This window comes from Amphibalanus amphitrite, unplaced genomic scaffold (assembly GCF_019059575.1).
Source record: "Amphibalanus amphitrite isolate SeventyFive unplaced genomic scaffold, NRLGWU_Aamphi_draft 000063F_arrow, whole genome shotgun sequence".
NCBI lineage: Eukaryota > Metazoa > Arthropoda > Thecostraca > Balanomorpha > Balanidae > Amphibalanus > Amphibalanus amphitrite.
The window spans coordinates 1,360,909-1,367,022 of NW_024881559.1; positions in this window are offsets into that span (position 1 = coordinate 1,360,909).

Genomic DNA, 6,114 nt, shown 5'->3' on the forward strand with positions numbered 1-6,114 from the left:
CCTTATAAGAAACGCTTGGCACATCCTGGCCCAGCTCGGCGCCGCCTGGCTGCTGCATCTTCAAAAGGGCCCTTGGTGTCGATGAGAGAGCCCCACTGTCAAATAATTACCTAGCGTCAGTGGTTTCTGAGGGGGGGGGGAGCGCTAAACTCTTGAATGGGGCGGGGCGACTGAAGTCTCCATTCAAATGGGCGTCAGTGACTACTGGAGGGCGTCAACGAACTCGGATAGGGCGAATGTGACTTCAGAAGGCCACCGGGTGATCTAGAGGGGTGTAATGCTTGGATGGGGGTCACTGCTGCCTTCAGTAGGGCGTTGGACGCTCTGAAGGGGCGCCATTGATCTCGGATGGTCCGACTGTTATTTTCAGAGGGACACCAGTGGTTTCAGAGGGGCGCCATTGATCTAGGATGGGGCGAATGAAGTCCCGGTTCCGGTGGGAGCCAGTGGCTCTTGAGGGGCGCCAGCGACTTTGGATTGATGGGGCGACTGTGATCTTTAGAAGAGCGTTGAGGGGCGCCATTGGGCATGGATGGGGCCGCTGTTGCCTTCATCAGGACGCCGGACGCTCTAGAGGGGCGCCTTGAGCTTGGGTGGGGCGACTGTAGTCTCAAGGGGCGTTGTCTCGGATGGGGCGACTATGATTTTCATAGGGGCGCCGGGTACGAAGGGCGCCATTGGTTTCAGAGGGTTGCCATCGATCTTAAGATGGGGCAGCTGTGATCTCCGTTTAGATGGGCGCCAGTGACTTTTGAGGGGCGCCAGCGACCTCAGATGAGGACGACTGATCTTCAGAAGCGCACCGGACGCTCTGGAGGAGCGTCATTGGGCTTGAATGGGGCAACTTCAGTCTCAAGGGGGGGGGGGGGCGCTAGTGGCTCTCTTGAGGGCGCTATTGATCTTGGATAGGGCGACTGTGATCTTGAGAAGAATGCAGGTGCCTTAGAGGGGCGCCAGTGGTTTCAGGGGGCGCCATCGATCTTGGATGGGGCCGAATGGGGCAACTGTGAACTTCAGAGGGGCGCTATCAACCTTTAACCCGCGCCCTGGTGGGGGGGGGGGCTATTTTTTGCCCCCCCCCCCCCTCCAGACTTTTCGATATATCTCCAGAACCGCTGCGCCGATCGTCACTAAACTTTCAGTACCCTCCCGGACATCAATTTTACACATTGTGACCAAAAATTTATCCAAAGGCTATGATAGGTTGGCCGGAAATGACGTCAGAGTGACGTCATGTTCTGCCGTTTTCGACCCAAAAAAGGGTTTCGCGGGAAGAGCTGTCAGGCCTATAGCTTTGCAAATACAGAAAAACGATAAAGACATAAAAGCTGTAGAATTGACAGGGCTACAAAACTGCTATCTCGGATTTTTGAAATTTTTGGATTTTGACCCCCAAAAATCAAAAAATAGATTTTTTGATTATAATAGCCGAAAAATCCAAAAAGTTTTTTGAATTTCGAAAAAAACCGGAATATATGTGATAGTCCTTACCGCCTTCTATCTACATACCAAATTTGAGATCGATACCTCTTTTTTGGCCAAGTTACAGCGAAAAAACTGTTCAAAATTGATGACGTCAAATTTTCAAACTCAATTTTTTTGCAATTCTAGACCTCGTAGCGCAAAACAAAGACCACCATTAGACTCCCCGTGACGAGCTGCATCGAATCAATACCCATTTTATGCAAAAATATCAACTTTGAAATTTGACCTTTTTTGACCTGACCTTGACCTGACCTCCACCAGAAAGTGGCCTAAGCCGTACCTGATAGTCTTATAACCAACACCATTGAGTTGGAAATGAAAAATTGGCCATAAAACATGCATCGCACAACCTTAGTACCTAAAGTTAGGTTCATGTGACCTGACCTGTGACCCTTGGTGACCTGACCTGTGACCTGGTAATGTCAGTGACCTCTTATAGCAATATATGTACTAGGCAACTGACGCCCTATCGCTGATTCTCGACAAAATGCGTTTTCTTCGGTGTTATAGCGCATTCCCTAGATGACCCGTGAACGGTGAAACATTTCATCTTTGACCTGACCTGTGACGTCATCGGTGACCCCGAGGTCAATGAAATTTGGTTTCCTTCGACAAATTTGACAGGCCTTTCGAACGCTGTTTGAATTTTGCGGATCCGTCCAGTAGTTTCGGAGATACGAGGGGGGGCAAAAAATAGCCCCCCCCCCCCACCAGGTCGCGTTATAAACAGACCCCACCAGGGCGCGGGTTAATGGGGCGACTGTTCCGTTCAGGTGGGTGCCAGCGGCTCTTCAGGGGCGCCATCGACCCTGGGGGTTCGGAATATTCTGGTTTCCGGAAGGGCGCCCTTCAACATTGGGGGGCTCAGGTCCTATTTGGGGGTGCCCTGGAGGACATAGGGGTGTCCAGGCACTCCAAAGAGATATTGAGTTCGATCCCTGCCTGCACATCACATTTTAATTTATGCTCCCTCTGTAAAACAGCATCAGCCTAGTCGGCGCTAATTGGGGCGCCATCTGGGCGGCTGGGCGGAAAGGGGGGCCATGGCCCCCATGCCCCCCCCCCCCTGAATACGCCACTGGATATCCCATAGCAAAAACTCAAAACATCATCCCAAGCTAGCTTACCTGAATCTGCCTATGATTTTTGAACTATACGAAATACTGGAATATATATGAAGGCCCAGTTCATGAAGAAGGGTCCCCTGAAGTACCATCAAAATCGGTAAAAAAAGAAAGAAGTTATAGCATTTTTAGTGATGAGGTGTAAAACGCGATTTTTTTTTTCGAAAATTTCCGCTTCTAGGACCCCCAATTTTGAACTTTTTAGGACGAGGATGAGTAGGTGCTCTCTCCTATAATTGGGACAAGAGCCCGTTGGAGAGAGGTTCGACTAAATAAAAAAATGTAACGATTTACAACGAAAAACAATTTTTTATGCAAAAGTGACTTAAGTCACGTAAAGGATCATATTCAGTCAGCAAGAGGTTGATAGGAATAATAAATATTACTCCTGACTGATTTCAAGCACAAATACCGAGAATATTGTGACGTCATACGTTTTCAGTCATTCAAATGGCTATATCTCAGGCAGTTTTAGAGATATTTTGTTATTATTTAGCATGTGTAAGGCCGGTAACATATAAAATGGCTCATATAACATATCTCTAACATATATTCCAATTTTTTTTTTATTCCCCGAATTTCAACAATATCATAAGAAATCTAAATTTTAAGTTATAAAATCCCAAGATCTAGATATCTTTATATTTTGGAAATTTCGAGATTGCCATTTTGTTTGCCATGCTTTTTGGTAACTATGGTCCAATTTTTGAGTCGCTAAGTTGAAACCCTGATTTTCTGCGATTTTTCTCCGTGAGCAACTTTTTCGATGAAAAATCGCCGAGCATGACCTCAGTTTGACCTTTATAGCTCGTGACCTAAGATGACCTGGAACCTAATCTTTTCAGGACTTGTGTAAAATCGATGTCCGGAGAGGTACGGAAAGTTTCAAGTCGAAATTCGCAGTCGTTTCTGAGTTATCTTCGAAAAACTACAGGGGGCCCCTTGGCCCCTCCCCCAACGGGTCGCGGGTTAGCAGGGCTATAAAACTCTTGTCTCGGATTTTTTGAAGCGTTTGGATTTTGATCCTTAAATACAAAATTTTGTTTTGAATATAATAGCCAAACGAATTCCAAAAGTTTTTTGAATTTCGAAAAACGAAATATGTGTGATAGTCCCTACCGCCTTCTATTCACATACCAATTTTGAGATCGATACCTCTTTTTTGGCCAAGTTATAGCAAAAAAAACTGCTAAAAATTGATGACGTGGTCAAATATTCAAACTTCTGCAAAAGCGTGCAATTAATCGCAAGTAGTAAATAATGGCATGGTGTGAAAATATAAAAATCCATGCATGTTCTTACTGGGTAATTGTGACTTTCGCTATACTCTACCGTAAACTCTCTCTAATGAAGCAGAATTAATTTCATTGATTTATTCTTCGTAACATAAAGGTTGATTCAATAACCGACCCCACTCATAAAAGGCAATGAGCTCCATACTTTGTTTCTGTTTGAGGCCCATCTTGATTGAATTTCCGCCCGTCGGCCTCAGACAGGCTCCGTTACGTGAAATGGAGACAAACGACACCACTTTCTTCAGGTGCATCCCGGGCTCATAGGTGCAGTTTTAGTCAATCGTGCGTAAAATCTGTTCCAGCCCCCGGCTGTGAGCTATCTTTATAGACCGGCCTTCTCGGCAGTGGATGACATACGACACCAAGCATGCTGTGGAGCGGGCCTCAATGGTGCATGGAATCTCTGAAACTGTGATAATTCACATGACGTCTGATGCAATATGCAAGTAGAACCACTCATAGTATCGTGCACAAATATGCAGAGAACATAGGTGCGCTCAGAGTCAGCACTTAAGCCAATAGCACAGTATCATTTCATTGGTTTTTGTTTTGTTTTGGTTTTTGGTGATAATTGTTATCGAGCCAGTGCGAAATTTGCTCACAAACTTTTAACTTACACTCATTTACTGTATTTCAATTAATTCTTCCGCTTCCTGGAGTAGTTTTGGGCAAGATTTATATAAAGTACCTCACCGCAGTTCCTCGTATGAACACACTTTTGTATAGCATTTAATTGAAAATCCCCAAATTTAAATAAACGTTATTGTCAAGTCTATAACAAATGACATTAATGTAAAACAAAATTGGAAAATATGCTACCTTCAGACAAATACCAACCTGTCTAGCATAGCTAATTTTTCCAGATTACTCATAAGCTTATTTGTAAACAATGGGGAGACATGCGCTTAGTAAAGGTTAACTGTGACTGATAAGATGTAGGTATTTTAGCCACTGGTAATCTAACGTCAGCAAACACCAACCCAGGTCAAGTTAATTCGAACTATCTCTAGGAATCTCTAGGCCGCAGAGCAAACAAACATTTCCTGCAAATAAGCCACAGATGAAGGCGACCTCCCAAGCGGAGATCGAGTAGCAGCCAGGTCATTTTGTTAGAGGGCGGCAATTACCTCATACCTGGAACAGGACGCCGGCTGTCATCCGCTGTGCACGGTCCGTGGAGCCACTGGAACACAGAGAGCAGACAGGTGAAAAACGGTTAAGTCTGAAATTGGATCAAACATCAGCTCCCGTTCCTAGCTGCGCCGCATATAGGATACAGAACGTGAGCTAAGAGTGAAATCCGGTGTTTAAACACTCTTCAACCATGTGTGCGAAATTCCAGATTCGCCGGCATTCGACGATTACGAAGTGGTTCCGACTGTAATTATCTTTTTTTTTGTAATACCCTGAAATGCCAATCATGCTAGCAAAAACATTCGAAAATACTAAAGCAATCGTTATTTTCGTAACTGCACTAGCAAGCTATTTGACAGAAAACTTCGCTACAATATCTGGAAGAATATAAGCAAACTTCTCCAAGTTTTGTAAATCTTACCTGAGCTCATCTCATTCCTTCTTTTCGCACTTTCCTTTGCACCATTCTCTTCGCTTCTTATTTCTTTTATTACTTCTTATGTGCATCAGATGAAAATGGCAGCAATGACTTTGATCTTGCTGCCAGAGTGACAATGCGCCTCCAGGCGCCATGGTTTCGCAACCTCCTTCCCGAAGTAAAGGACAGCTCACCCGGCTGAAGGCTATGAAGTTCGCTATCAGGTTAGACAGTAACCATTGCACCGTCAGGTCAGCACTGAGCTGGCAGCCACCTGGTAAGTGGTAGGGGAGAGGCTGCGAAAGACGCTGGCCTCGAAGACACATAAAGCTGAGTCTACCTACGTGGGGGTGCGGGTGCTTACTGCTTCCGATGCATTATTTGCGCTAGATCGATTATTGGGATGCGCACATTAGAGGCCATCCTTTTAACCTCATTAGTCAACTTTGTTGTGAGCAGTTGATGTAAACCATTAATCATCTTCTATATCATTTACTTATGATATGACAACATATTATCTACATAGCATACATTATACCTGCATACGGGTAACAAGCTCGTTTATTACAAACCTGTCGGGCAGCCAAGCTCCGAGATTTTTCAATGATCGAGTTATTTACATCATTGGGTGGCTCAGGTGATTGGCTCATTTTCAGAC